This window comes from Oncorhynchus masou, chromosome 18 (genome assembly GCF_036934945.1).
Source record: "Oncorhynchus masou masou isolate Uvic2021 chromosome 18, UVic_Omas_1.1, whole genome shotgun sequence".
In the NCBI taxonomy this organism is placed as follows: Eukaryota; Metazoa; Chordata; class Actinopteri; order Salmoniformes; family Salmonidae; genus Oncorhynchus; species Oncorhynchus masou.
The window spans coordinates 68,912,490-68,928,737 of NC_088229.1; positions in this window are offsets into that span (position 1 = coordinate 68,912,490).

Sequence of the window (16,248 nt, forward strand, 5' to 3'; positions counted from 1 at the left end):
GGAGAAAGACATCCTGAAGCACCTCAGGGAGAAAGACATCATGAAGCACCTCAGGGAGAAAGACATCCTGAAGCACCTCAGGGAGAAAGACATCCTGAAGCACCTCAGGGAGAAAGACATCATGAAGAACCTCAGGGAGAAAGACATCCTGAAGCCCCTCAGGGAGAAAGACATCCTGAAGCACCTCAGGGAGAAAGACATCCTGAAGCCCCTCAGGGAGAAAGACATCCTGAAGCACCTCAGGGAGAAAGACATCATGAAGCACCTCAGGGAGAAAGACATCATGAAGAACCTCAGGGAGAAAGACATCCTGAAGCCCCTCAGGGAGAAAGACATCCTGAAGCACCTCAGGGAGAAAGACATCCTGAAGCCCCTCAGGGAGAAAGACATCCTGAAGCACCTCAGGGAGAAAGACATCCTGAAGCCCCTCAGGGAGAAAGACATCCTGAAGCCCCTCAGGGAGAAAGACATCCTGAAGCCCTCAGGGAGAAAGACATCCTGAAGCACCTCAGGGAGAAAGACATCCTGAAGCCCCTCAGGGAGAAAGACATCCTGAAGCCCCTCAGGGAGAAAGACATCCTGAAGCCCCTCAGGGAGAAAGACATCCTGAAGCCCCTCAGGGAGAAAGACATCCTGAAGCCCCTCAGGGAGAAAGACATCCTGAAGCCCCTCAGGGAGAAAGACATCCTGAAGCCCCTCAGGGAGAAAGACATCCTGAAGCCCCTCAGGGAGAAAGACATCCTGAAGCACCTCAGGGAGAAAGACATCCTGAAGCACCTCAGGGAGAAAGACATCCTGAAGCCCCTCAGGGAGAAAGACATCCTGAGTAAAAGTGAAAGTCACCCGGTAAAATCCTTCTTGAGTAAAAGTCTAAAAGTATTTGGTTATAGATATACTAAACCCTCCTGTTGTGTTTGTTTCATGTTCATTCATTCTGTGTTCCCGGCCCAAAATGACCGCCCCATTAGAGCTGATTATAAATCCATAATAATACATATATTATCACCTAATGTTGTGTTGGATCTTTTTATCACCTTCACTTATTGTGAACATTACAAGTTTTGAACTTCTATTTGCTAGTCATGGCCTGTACAACTTGTTTTTGAGTATACCAGAGCTGCGAGAAAAGCATCTTCAAAGGCAGTTTCCTGGCCTCTGTCCTCCTCACTAGCGTCATGATCAAAGATATGATTAAGAGCCTCACATACCATATATAATTTGGTCATTGCGCTGCCACCGAATGAATTGTGAGCAAGGCCTCTAAAAAGGTGCTCAAACACATGCATGTGGGAGTCTGGGAGATGAAGTGTGTCCATCTGATGAATGACTGATGCCTGAACTCAATTTTATACACTAATTGCAGTCGCGCACATTAATTTCTAGTGACCGGTCATTTTTGACCAGGAACACCACAGGTGTTCAAAAGTTAAATAAAACACCTAAAATGTAATGAAAATCCTCAACATGTATTTTGTGTGTTCAGATGCACTGTGGACAAAGTCATGGAACCTTCTGACAATCAGATTAAATCAACTACATTTTTCACAGAGAGAACTTGTAAATCGGTCCAATTGGACCGGAACACAACGGGAGGATTAAGTATCAAAAGTACAAGTATAAATCATTTGAAATTCCTTAAATTACTCAAACCAGACGACATCATTTTCTTGTTTTTAATTTATTTACGGATAGCCAGGGGCACGCTCCAACACTCCGACATCATTTGCAAACAATGCATGTGTTTATTGAGTCTGCCAGATAAGAGGCATACGGGATGACCAGGGATGTTAGTAGTAGGTCAGGTCTTGACTAGGGGGTTATCTAGTATACCTATATCTATGTTGTGTTCTAGTTTCTTTTTCTATGTTAAGAAAGCCCCAAAAAAAGCCACAAATACTTTTTGGGGTGTGCACAAGAGGTGGTCGGAGCCGAGGAGTGAACCAGAGCCAGTCTGGGAGAAGAGGGAGAAACTGGAGGAGAGTGAACGGAGAGAGTCAGAGACCGTCAGTGAATGAGAAAGAACGGAGAGAGTTGTTGAGCTGGTGGAAGATGCACAATGTTTGCCCTGAGGAGCGTGTTATCAGTTTAATGCCACCTGAGTCAGCTCTCTGTACTCGCCCTGAGGAGCGTGTTATCAGTTTAATGCCACCTGAGTCAGCTCTCTGTACTCGCCCTGAGGAGCGTGCTATCAGTCTGGTAAAATCCGTGCCAGCTCCACGCACCAGGTCTCCAGTACGCCTTCCCAGCTCTCCAAACTCACCTTGAGGAGCGTGTCATTTGTCCGGTACCATTTGTGCCGGCTCTACGCACCAGTGCGCATCCATAGCCCAGTACGTCCTGTGCCAGCTCCACGCACGAGGTACTCAAGTACGCCTTCCCAGTCCGGTTTATCCTGTGCCTGCTCCCCGCACTCGCTTCCGGCGACGGTTTCCAGTCCAGAGATTCCGGCAATGGTCCACAGTCCGGAACCTCCTACGACGGTTCACGGTAGGGAACCTCCAGCGACGGTGTAGCTTCTACACACGTCGTCCAGTCCCGCTCCATGGCTGGAGCCTTCCTCTGCGCTGTCCCAGTCCAGGCACGGTGTTCAGACCTGTTCCATGGTCAGAGCCTTATTCTGCGCTGGTGCTCAGTCCAGATACGGCGTCCAGTCTCGCTCCACGGCAGGAGCCTTCCTCTACACCGATGTCTAGGCCAGGGCTGGTGTACAGTCTCGCTCCATGGCAGCAGCCTTCCTCTACACCGATGTCTAGGCCAGGGCTGGTGTCCAGTCTCGCTCCATGGCAGGAGCCTTCCTCTACACCGATGTCTAGGCCAGGGCTGGTGTCCAGTCTCGCTCCATGGCCGGAGCCTTCCTCTACACCGATGTCTAGGCCAGGGCTGGTGTCCAGTCTCGCTCCATGGCAGGAGCCTTCCTCTACACCGATGTCTAGGCCAGGGCTGGTGTCCAGTCTCGCTCCATGGCCGGAGCCTTCCTCTACACCGATGTCTAGGCCAGGGCTGGTGTCCAGTCTCGCTCCATGGCAGGAGCCTTCCTCTACACCGATGTCTAGGCCAGGGCTGGTGTCCAGTCTCGCTCCATGGCAGGAGCCTTCCTTGACACTGATGTCTAGGCCAGGCACAGTGTTCAGCCCGAGTCCAAGGCTGGATCCGCGGGATGAGCGGGTTCTTCGTCCCGCACCAGAGCCGCCACCGACACTAATCACCCCCCCTACCCTCCCCATTTGGTTTCAGGTTTTGCGGCCGTAGTCCGCACCTTTGGGAGGGAAGGGGGGGGGGGACTGTCACGCCCTGACCATAGAGAACCATTGTTTCTCTATGGTGTAGTAGGTCAGGGCGTGACTAAGGGGTGATCTAGTATATCTATGCCTATGTTGTGTTCTAGTTTATTCTTCCCAATTCGAGGCAGCTGGTAATCGTTGTCTCTAATTGGGGATCATATTTAAGTAGTTATTTCCCCACCTGTGTTTGTGGGATCTTGTTTATTTGTAGTTGCCTGTGAGCACTCCATTGTCTTCACGTTTCAGCCATTCTTTATTGTTTTTGTGCGTTTCAGTTAATGAACATGTGGAAACCATATCATTCTGCACCTTGGTCCGATAATTCTTATGACGAACGTGACAATAAGTATGTTAATTAGGCAATTTTCCTGTCCTGCTAAGCATTCAAAATGTAACAAGTACTTTTGCATGTCAGGGAAAATGTATGAAGAAAAAAGTACATAATTTTCTTTAGGAATGTAGTGAAGTAAAAGTAGTAAAAAATATTAATAGTCAAGTAAAGTATAGACACACAAACAAAATACTTAATATGTAGTACTTTCCAGTATTTTTACTTAAGTATTTTACACCACTGCCTATTTCTCAGTAAAACAACATTAGATCCAGTCTATGATATTAGCCAGAAGGCACTGATTCTTGCTAGCTAACTAGTCAAGTCTATGGAAGAGGCTAGCTAGCTAGCATCAGGGTTGTAGTGGTTATACTATGTTGAAACAGTCATTTTGAAATGTTCTTCAAATTTTCCAAATTTCCCATTCGTTCTATTTCTATGTGTGCTGCTGCTGCAGTAAGGGGCTGTTGGACATAGTTGAAAGGCCCCTCACAAAGCACACCACATGTTACTCTCAAATAGTTCCCCTTCTAGACCCACCATGTGTTACACTCAAATAGTCCCTCCCCTCACAAAACCCACAACGTGTTACACTCAAATAGTCCATCCCCTCACAAAACCCACAACGTGTTACACTCAAATATTCCCCTTACAAAACACACAATGTGTTACACTTAATAAGCTCCCCAGTGCTTTCTCTCCATGAGGTAGATTATGAAATAGCAGTGAAGGATATACCATAATAGAGATAGGAACTTTTCTTTATATATATAATCAAAGGTCTTCATAAGTTTTCTTTGTCTCAACTAGACACACAAGCACACATGAGGACACGCACACACACACATACACACACACACACTAACACTCAGTTCTATCTGTATTCGGTCTCAGGAGTTATGTGCAGATACGCTGCTTTTTAATATCATTTTTGATGAGTGCACTTCAAAACCATCCCCCTGAAATGAGCCGTCTGGGGAACTTGTTTAACAGCGCACAATACAATAAAGACAGGAAATGATCAGTACATTTAAGCAGCCAGGCAGATGGAGCTTTTTGTGTGTGTGGGGGGTTAGTATCTTTTTTTATGAACAGTCATTTTGATTTGAGTTGGAGTTATGGAGTGTTAAGAATTGCATGAGTTGGGACTAGAGAGGTTGGGCTTTTATCTCTCCTCCTCTCACACGCCTCCATCCGTCCTATCCCTCTCTCCTCCTCTGTCAGCTCTCCCTCCGTCCTTCCTTTCTTCTTTCCTTCTCTCGCAACAACAAGTCCACAAATTAATTGCTGTAATGATGGTCCAGCTGAGCGATTGAGAGAGTTTGACAAATGTAATCATGCGGGAAATGTGATATGCTTAACCATTTCTTTCCCCATGAAAAAAGTGTTTTTATTTGACTGTTTTTGTCTCTCGAACAAACTCACCCAGGCGTGAAAAAGAACGCTAGAAATCTGGGTAGGGAAAGAAGAGAAAGGAGAGGTATTTGAGGAGAGATCGAGAGTACAGTTCGTCTGAATATAACATTGTCCTGATATAAATCTAAGAATCAATTCTGATTTTCTCCTCTGGTTTATTGTAGAGCAACTGATTGTTCAACACTTTAATAAGGAAGTTGTGGCAAAACAGTTCATGAGTTCAGAGTAGACCATGAAGGTCCAGTAAATGGGAAACTGTATGCAAATTGATAGAAAGAGAGAGAGAGAGAGAGAGAGTGGAAGAGAGAGACAGAGTGAAAGGTTAGGAAGATATGTGTGTGTGTGTGTGTGTGTGTGTGTGTGTGTGTGTGTGTGTGTGTGTGTGTGTGTGTGTGTGTGTGTGTGTGTGTGTGTGTGTGTGTGTGTGTGTGTGTGTGTGTGTGTGTGTGCGTGTGAATGTATATGTGTGTCTGAGTGTGTGAATGTATATGTGTGTCTGAGTGTGTGAATGTATGTGTGTGTGTGTGTGTGTATATATGTGTGTCTGAGTGTGTGTGTGTGTGTGTGTGTGTGTGTGTGTGTGCGTGTGTGTGTGTACGTGTCTGAGTGTATGTGTGTGTGTGTGTGTGTGTGTGTGTGTGTGTGTGTGTGTGTGTGTCAGTTGAGTATCAACCCTCAGATGATTTGATGTTGTCAGAAAGGTATCCTCTTTGCCACCTGACCCATCCTCTTCCTCTATCTCTCCTCCGTTCTTCCCTCTCTCCTCCCCAAGGTAAACACGATATGCTAACCTCTGACCCCTACCCTGTAACACACTAACCACATGACAGGCCCAGGGATGCATCCATAACACTGACCCCACTGACAAGCCCAGGGACACACCCATAACCCGAACCCCATGGTCCCCACAGTGACTGTACATACATACCCCAACCAGAAGCCATGGATTACAGGCAACATTCGAGTTAAAGGGTAGATCTGCCGCTTTCAAGGTGTGGGACTCTAACCCAGAAGCTTACAAGAAATCCTGCTATGCCCTGCGACGAACCATCAAACAGGCAAAGTGTCAGTACAAGGCTAAGTTTGAATCATACTACATTGGCTCCGACGCTCGTCTTATGTGGCAGGGCTTGCAAACTATTACAGAAGACAGAGGGAAGCACAGCCGTGAGCTCCCCAGTGACACGAGCCTACCAGACGAGCTAAATCACTTCTATGCTCGCTTCGAGGCAAGCAACACTGAGGCATGCATGAGAACATCAGCAGTTCCGGACGACTGTGTGATCACGCTCTCCGTAGCCGACGTGAGTAAGACCTTTAAACAGGTCAACATACACAAGGCTGCGGGGCCAGACGGATTACCAGGACGTGTGCTCCAAGCATGTGTGGACCAACTGGCAGGTGTCTTCACTGACATTTTCAACATGTCCCTGATTGAGTCTGTAATACCAACATTTTTCAAGCAGACCACCATAGTCCCTGTGCCCAATAACACAAGGCAACCTGCCTAAATGACTACAGATCCATAGCACTCACGTCATTAGCCATGAAGTGCTTTGAAAAGTTGGTAATGGCTCACGTCAACACCATTATCCCAGAAACCCTACACCCACTCCAATTTGCATACTGCCCAAACAGATACAGAGATGATGCAATCTCTATTGCACTCCACACTGCCCTTTCCCACCTGGACAAAAGGAACACTTATGTGAGAATGCTATTGATTGACTACAGCTCAGTGTTCAACACCATAGTAACCTCAAAGCTCATTACTAAACTAAGGATCCTGGGACTAAAAAACCTCCCTCATGTTGGTATTACACCTGGGCCGCCCCCAGGTGGTGTGGGTAGGTAGCAACACATCTGGCATGCTGATCCTCAACACTGGCGCTCCTCAGGGGTGCGTGCTCAGTCCCCTCCTGTACTCCCTGTTCACCCATGACTGCATGTCCAGGCACGACTCCAACACCATCATTAAGTTTGCAGAACACACAACAGTGGTAGGCCTGATCTCCAACAACGACGAGACAGCCTATAGGGAGGAGTTCAGAGACCTGGCTCGGGTGGTGCCAGAATAACAACCTATCCCTTAACGTAACCAAGACTAAGGAGAAAATTGTGGACTACAGGAAAAGGAGGACTGAGCACGCCCCCATTCTCATCGACGGAGTGGAGCAGGTCGAGAGCTTCAAGTTCCTTGGTGGCTCTTGGAGAAAGTAGTGCACTACGTAGGCAGTAGGGTGTCATACAGTGGAGGCTGCTGAGGGGAGGACAGCTCATCATAATAATGGTTGGAACGGAGGAGAATGAAATGGCGTCAAACACATGGAAACCATGTTTGTATTTGATACCATTCTTCTCGTTCCTTTCCGGCCGTTACCACGAGCCCTCCCTACCCAATGAAGGTCCCACTAGCCTCCTGTGGTATCCCATGAGATAGACTCTCTGCCTTGATATACTGTACCCATAATAAACAGGATATATACATAATAAAATGCCTGCGGTCCAGTCTGTTAACATAATGAGTCGTTAGTTAGACTGAGACAGAGATGTCTGGGAAATACTGTAAGCACACTTATAAATCACACAGTCTTCTGAATGATTCAAATCAAAATCAAAATCAAATCAAATCAAATTTAATTATATAGCCCTTCGTACATCAGCTGATATCTCAAAGTGCTGTAAAGAAACCCAGCCTAAAACCCCAAACAGCAAGCAATTCAGGTGTAGAGGCATGGTGGCTAGGAAAAACTCCCTTGAAAGGCCAAAACCTAGGAAGAAACCTAGAGAGGAACCAGGCTATGTGGGGTGGCCAGTCCTCTTCTGGCTGTGCCGGGTAGAGATTATAACAGAACATGGCCAAGATGGTCAAATGTTCATAAATGACCAGCATGGTCAAATAATAATAAGGCAGAACAGTTGAAACTGGAGCAGCAGCACGGCCAGGTGGACTGGGGACAGCAAGGAGTCATCATGTCAGGTAGTCCTGGGGCATGGTCCTAGGGCTCAGGTCCTCCGAGAGAGAAAAAGAAAGAGAGAAGGAGAGAATTAGAGAATGCACACTTAGATTCACACAGGACACCGAATAGGACAGGAGAAGTACTATAGTATAACAAACTGACCCTAGCCCCCCGACACAAAAACTACAGCAGCATAAATACTGAAGGCTGAGACAGGAGGGGTCAGGAGACACTGTGGCCCCATCCGAGGACACCCCCAGACAGGGCCAAACAGGAAGGATCAGGAGACACTGTGGCCCCATCCGAGGACACCCCCAGACAGGGCCAAACAGGAAGGATATAACCCCACCCACTTTACCAAAGCACAGCCCCAACACCACTAGAGTGATATCTTCAACCACCAACTTACCATCCTGAGACACAGCTGAGTATAGCCCACAAAGATCTCCGCCACGGCACAACCCAAGGGGGGGGGCGCCAACCCAGACAGGATGACCACATCAGTGAATCAACCCACTCAGGTGACGCACCCCCTCCAGGGACGGCATGCGAGAGCCCCAGTAAGCCAGTGACTCAGCCCCTGTAATAGGGTTAGAGGCAGATAATCCCAGTGGAAAGAGGGGAACCGGCCAGGCAGAGACAGCAAGGGCGGTTCGTTGCTCCAGAGCCTTTCCGTTCACCTTCCCACTCCTGGGCCAGACTACACTCAATCATATGACCCACTGAAGAGATGAGTCTTCAATAAAGACTTAAAGGTTGAGACCGAGTCGGCATCTCTCACATGGGTAGGCAGACCATTCCATAAAAATGGAGCTCTATAGGAGAAAGCCCTGCCTCCAGCTGTGTGCTTAGAAATTCTAGGGACAATTAGGAGGCCTGCGTCTTGTGACCGTAGCGTACGTGTAGGTATGTACGGCAGGACCAAATCAGAGAGATAGGTAGGAGCAAGCCCATATAATGCTTTGTAGGTTAGCAGTAAAACCTTGAAATCAGCCCTTGCTTTGACAGGAAGCCAGTGTAGAGAGGCTAGCACTGGAGTAATATGATCAAATTTTTTGGTTCTAGTCAGGATTCTAGCAGACGTATTTAGCACTAACTGAAGTTTATTTAGTGCTTTATCCGGGTAGCCGGAAAGTAGAGCATTGCAGTAGTCTAACCAATACTTTCTAAGCCTGAGAAGATCTGGAGAGAGGGATGGAGAGAGGGAGATTGGAAGATAGGGAGAGATGGGGAGAGTGGGAGATGGAGGGATGGAGATGGAGAAAGGGGGAGAGGGGGAGAGCGGGAGGGAGGAATGGATGGAGAGAGGTAGAGAGGGACAGAGGGAGGGGGAAATGGAGAGAGAGAGAGGGAAAGAGGGAGAGATGGTGGGATGGAGATGGAGAGAGGGGGAGATGGAGAGAGGGAGCGATGAGAGAGGGAGGGATGGAGTTGGGAGGGATATAGAAATGTGTCTCCATTAGAAACCAAGTTACTGAGAGGGATAGAGAGAAGGAGAGAGACAGAGACGGAGAGAGAGAGAGAGGAATGTAGAGAAAAGGCAAGTCAGAGAGATGGAGAGCTGGGCAGTGGACAGGATTCTGGGTGCTTTGGCATTGACTTTGGGATTTGCAATATGGTGTTGTTGGTTTGAAGCGTTTACTACCCTTTCCTCCCCCAATAAGCCCATTCGCTCCTTAACACCAGACAATTGGAATATAAACAACCATATAGTCTCTTGTTACCCTACCGTCTCCCGTGGGTTTAGCTCATATAGTTATAATGAGAGGGGTGTGTCGTTGTCAATGTCAGTCAGCCTTGTTGAGATCAAATTTAGCCTTGACCTCTTGACCTATGGGTGTGGCTGTTGGGACCCACCTGAGCACAGTAAATAGCCCCCCCCCCCGTTATTTTTTCCATCCTTCTGGTATGCTAGCTCATGGTTGTTATGGTGATGGGTTTTTATTAAATCAGAATCTTCTCTCCTTTTCCAGGTTCTATTTCTCTCTCCTCTCTCTCTCTCCACCGTTCACACCCTATTTCACTCTCCTCTCCTTTTCTCCATCCATCCACACAGTTTTGGGGTCTGTCCCCGTGGCTCAGGGCTAGCTCGGGGAAGTGGGTGTAGCGGTTTCACGCTCTGCTCGCTGTGTAAAGCTGTCAAGGAGATGCAGGCTGCCTCGCCTCGGCCCACACGCCACAGTCGAAGAGAGGACACAGGGAACCCTGAGAGAGAGGCTAAGAAAGCGAGAAAGAGAGAAACCAGAAACTGAGTGGGAACCTAGCCATAATCCCCTGCCCTCCATGGACTCATCAGAACCTAGCCATAATCCCCTGCTCCATGGACTCATCAGAACCTAGCCATAATCCCCTGCCCTCCATGGACTCATCAGAACCTAGCCATAATCCCATGCCCTCCATGGACTCATCAGAACCTAGCCATAATCCCCTGCCCTCCATGGATTTATCAGAACCTAGCCATAATCCCCTGCTCGATGGACTCATCAGAACCTAGCCATAATCCCCTGTCCTCCATGGACTCATCAGAACCTAGCCATAATCCCCTGCCCTCCATGGACTCATCAGAACCTAGCCATAATCCCCTGCCCTCCATGGACTCATCAGAACCTAGCCATAATCCACTGCTCCATGGACTCATCAGAAACTAGCCATAATCCCCTGCCCTCCATGGACTCATCAGAAACTAGCCATAATCCCCTGCCCTCCATGGACTCATTAGAACCGAGCTAATACTCCTAAACCCTCCTGGCCTTCTACTTTGTAGTCACACTAGCATGGGATCTGCCTGTGGTCTGAGAAACAACACAAATATCAACAGGAAAACAAGTTAAGAGGATTTTAAGTGGTTGCTTGTATTTTCTTCCAATATCCAGCGAAGTTCCTCTTCACAAAACAAATTAATAAAATGCAGATGAGGTTCCAGGGAACTTAAAAGAGTTTCGAGGGAAAACATTCCACAGACGGTAGTGTAACCAGAAGTGGAAGAAGACCCGGCAGAAGAGAAAGAGAGAGAGAAGGTGCTAATGTTACCTATAGAGGTACTGTATTGAGACGTTGACACGGGGAGACAAAGCTCTGCTAGCTGACTCACTGAGCTGACAGCCTCTGACAAATCAGAGAGAGAGATGGAGGGATGGATGAGAGAGAGACAGGTGGAGAGAGAGAGAGAGACTCTTCATGCAGAATTCTGAAAAAATATCCTCAGTTTACAGTGTTAAACACCCAATAATGCATGCAGAGCAGAATTAGGCCGATACTAGCAATTTACAAAATCCAGAAAAGAGCTGTTCAATTCTACAACCTCCTAAAAGGAAGTGATTCCAAAACTGTCCTTAACAACCGCATCACCTACAGAGAAATTAACCTGGAGAAGAGTCCCTTAAGCAAGCTGTGTTAGGTACCTGGCTGTGAGGGAGTCAGGCGCAGGAGAGCAGAAGGTGGGGAGATAAAGGAGCCTTTTATTTCGGCGAACAAAACACACGGCACTAAGAACACTAAACACAATATGGGTAACCATAACTTAACCCAGCGCAAACCAGTCTAGCGTGCACATACACGAAACAACAAGCAATTCCACACACAGACATGTGGGGGGAACAGAGGGTTATATACATGTCTAATACTGAGGGAATTGAAACCAGGTGAGCAGGAAAACAAGACAAGACAAATGGAAAAATGAAAGGTGGATCGGCAATGGCTAGAAAACCGGTGACGTCGACTCCCGAACAAGGAGAGTAACTGACTTCGGCGGAAGTCATGACAAGCCGGTCCTGGGGGTCCGTTCACAAACAAAAGCAGACCCCACAGAGCCCCAGAACAGCAAGACAATGAGACTCATCCAAATCATGAGAAAACCAAAAGATAATTACTTGACACATTGGAAAGAATTAACTAAAAACTGAGCAATCTAGAATGCTATTTGGCCCTAAACTGACCACTGTGACTGACCCAAACTTTGAAAGCTTTGTATGTACACTTTGTACTGTACGTTTGTTTACTCCATGTGTAACTCTGTGTTGTTTTTGTCGCACTGCTTTGTTTTATCTTGGCCAGGTTGCAGTTGTAAATGAGAACTTGTTCTCAACTGGCCGACCTGGTTAAATAAAAGTGAAATAAAACATTTAAAAAAGGAAACTTTGACTAAATACAGACTCAGTGAGCACAGCCTTGCTATTGAGAAGACAGGCTATATGCACACCGCCCACAAAATGAGGTGTAAATTGAGCTGCACTTCCTCATCTCCTGCCAAATGTATGACCATATTAGAGACACATATTTCCCTCAGATTACACAGATCCAATTTTGATTAACTCCCATATCTATTTGGTGAAATACCACAGTGTGCCATCACAGCAATATTTGTCATCTGTTGCCAAAAGAAAAGGTCAACCAATGAAGAACAAACAAACACCTTTCTAAATACAAACCATATTTATGTGCATGTATTTACCTTTTTGTACTTGAACTATTTGCACCTTGTTACAACAATGTTTATAGCCATAATATGACATTTGAAATGTCTCTATTCCTTTGGAACTTTTGAGAGTGTAATTTTTACTGTTCATCCCCCTCTTCAAAGGGGGAGACACTCTAGACCCAAACTGCTACAGACCTATATCTATCCTACCCTGCATCTCTAAGGTCTTCGAAAGCCGAGTTAACAAACAGATTACTGACCATTTTGAATCACATCATACCTTCTCCGCTATGCAATCCGGTTTCCGAGCTGGTCATGGGTGCACCTCATCCACACTCTTAACGATATCATAACCGCCATCGATAAGAGACATTAATGTGCAGCTGTATTCATCGACTCTGTCAATCACCACATTCTTATTGGCAGACTCAACAGCCTTGGTTTCTCAAATGACTGCCTCGCCTGGTTCACCAACTACTTCTCTGATAGAGCTCAGTGTGTCAAATCGGAGGGCCTGTTGTCCGGACCTCTGGCAGTCTCTATTGGGGTGCCACAGGGTTCAATTCTCGGGCCGACTCTCTTCTCTGTATACATCAATGATGTCGCTCTTGCTGCTGTGTGCGAGTGTGTGCATGAATACTTTATGACTGTGATATTGCTCGTATGTTTGCGTGCGTTGAAGTTGTGTGTTTGTGTTTGTGTGTCAAATCGAATCAAATCACATTTTATTGGTCACGTACGAATGGTTATCAGATGTTATTGCGGGTGAGGCGAAATGCTTGTGCTTCTAGTTCCGACAGTGCAGTAATATCTAACAAGTAATATCTAACAATTCCCCAACAACTACCTAATACACACAAATCTAAGTAAAGGAATAGAGTAAGAATATATAAATATGCGAGATATGTAAACATTATTAAAGTGACATTATTATTATTATGTGACTAGTGTTCCATTTAATAAAGTGGCCAATGATATCAAGTCCATGTATGTAAGCAGCAGCCTCTCTGTGCTAGTGATGGTGTGTGTGTGTGTGTGTGTGTGTGTGAGATTTTTCATTACGTAATTTCTGCAGTTCCTACATACCAAAACAGATGAAACAGCAGCTGTTTTAGAATACATTAGTAGAGAGAGAGACAGAGAAAAAGAAGAGAGGAGAGAGAAGAGAGAATAGAGAAGAAAAGAAAAGAGGAGAGAAAGAGGAGAGAATAAGAGAGAGAGAAGAAGAGAAGAAAGAATAAGAGAGTGAGAAGAAGAGAGAGGAGAGAGGGAGAAGAAGAGAAGAGAGAGAGAAGAAGAGAAGAGAGAATAAGAGAGAGATAGAAGAGAGAAGAGAGAGAGAGAAGAAGAGAGAGAGAAGAGAATAAGAGAGGAGAGAGGGAGAAGAAGAGGAGAGAGAGAAGAAGAGAAGAGAGAATAAGAGAGAGATAGAAGAGAGAAGAGAGAGAGAGAGTAGAAGAGAGAGAGAAGAGAATAAGAGAGTGAGAAGAAGAGAGAGAATAGAGAGGAAAAGAACAGAGAGAGAAGAGACAGAGTGAAACAGATAATGAGACGGATCAAGAGATAAAGAGGTAAATAGATAAAGAACATGAGGATTTGTGTTAAACAGAAAGCTACACAGTGATTTACTAAATGATTGCTCCCCTGGGGGAATATTGTGTGTGTGGAGGCCTGTATATGTGTGAGAGTGTGTGTGAGAGTGTGTATGTGTGTGTGTATGTGTGTGTGTATGTGTGAGAGTGTGTATGTGTGTGTATGTGTGACAGTGTGTATGTGTGAGAGTGTGTATGTGTGTGTGTGCATGCGAGCAAATATGTGTGTGTGTGTGAAGTGTATGTGAGTATGTGTGTGTATGTGTATGTGTATGTGTGTGTGTGTGTGTGTGTGTGTGTGTGTGTGTGTGTGTGTGTGTGTGTGAGACACTTCATCTACCCTGTACCATTAAGACCACAGCCAATCACATACACAGTTTGGTAGACACTTCACCTAACCTGTACCATTAAGACCACAGCCAATCACATACACAGTTTGGTAGACACTTCACCTAACCTGTACCATTAAGAACACAGCCAATCACGTACACAGTTTGGTAGACACTTCACCTAACCTGTACCATTAAGACCACAGCCAATCACATACACAGTTTGGTAGACACTTCACCTAACCTGTACCATTAAGAACACAGCCAATCACGTACACAGTTTGGTAGACACTTCACCTAACCTGTACCATTAAGAACACAGCCAATCACGTACACAGTTTGGTAGACACTTCATCTGCTCTGTTCCATTAAAAGGAAAATAATAAGTATTCAACCCATTTGTTATGACAGGCCTAAATTAGCTCAGGAGTAAAAATGTACTTAGCTGGTCACATAATACGTTTAATGGATTCCCTCTGTGTGCAATAAGAGTGTTTAACATGATTTTTTAATGACTATCTCATCTCTCTACCCCAGACATACAATTATCTGTGAAGTCCTTCAGACAAACAGTGAATTTCAAATACAAATTCAACCACAAAGACCAGGGAGGTTTCCCAATGCCTCAATGCCTCGCAAAGAAGGGAACCTATTGGTTGATGGGTAAAAAAACAACAAAAAAACAGACATTGAACATACCTTTGAGCATGGTGATCAACAACATTATAGGTATTCCACAATACTAACCTAATAACAAAAGCCTGTTCAGAATAAAAAAAGATTACAAAACATGCATCCTGTTTGTAACAAGGCACTAAAGTAATACTGCAAATAATGAGGCAAAGCAATTCCCTTTTTGTCCTCTTTGTCCTTTCCAATGTCTTTATTTGGGGAATAATCCAATTCGACATATTACTGAGTTTTCGAGCTGCTTCATGCTATGGGTCACCGACGTCTTGCTCCCGGACAAGCTAAACACCTTCTTCGCCAGCTTTGAGGATAACACTGTGCCACCGACGTGGCCCGCTCCCAAGGACTGTGGGCTCTCGTTCTCCATGGCCGACGCGAGGAAGACATTGAAGCATTTAAACGTGTTAACCCTCGCAAGGCTGCTGGCCCAGACGGCATCCCTATCCTCTTACTCAGAGCATGCTCAGACCAGCTGGCTAGTGTGTTTACGGACACATTTAATCTCTCCCTATCCCAGTCTGTTGTCACCACATGTTTCAAGATGTCCTCCATTGTTCCTGGACCCAAGAAAGCAAAGGTAACTGAACTAAATGACTATCGCACTGTAGCACTCACTTCTGTCATCATGAAGTGTTTTGAGAGGCTAGTTAATGATCATATCATCTCCACCTTACCTGACAACAAGCTCAGCCCGATGATGCTGTGAAACACCGCCCCAGACCATGACGGACCCTCCATCTCCAAATCAATCCCGCTCCAGAGTACAGGCCTTGGTGTAACGCTCATTCCTTCGACGATAAACGCGAATCTGTCCATCACCCCTGGTGAGACAAAACTGAGACTCATCACTGAAGAGCACTTTTTGCCAGTCCTGTCTGGTCCAGCGATGGTGGGTTTGTGCCCATAGGCTACATTGTTGCCGGTGATGTCTGGTGAGGACCTGCCTTACATCAGGCCTACAAGCCCTCAGTCCAGCCTCTCTCAGCCTATTGCGGACAGTCTGGGCACTAATGGAGGGATTGTGCGTTCCTGGTGTAACTCGGGCAGTTGTTGTTGCCATCTTATACCTGTCCCGCAGGTGTGATGTTCGGATGTACCGATCCTGTGCAATTATGAGGATAATCAGCTGTCCGACCTGTCTCCATGTAGCACTGTATTAGGCGTATCACAGTACGGACATTGCAATTTATTGCCCTGGCCACATCTGCAGTCCTCATGCCTCCTTGTAGCAT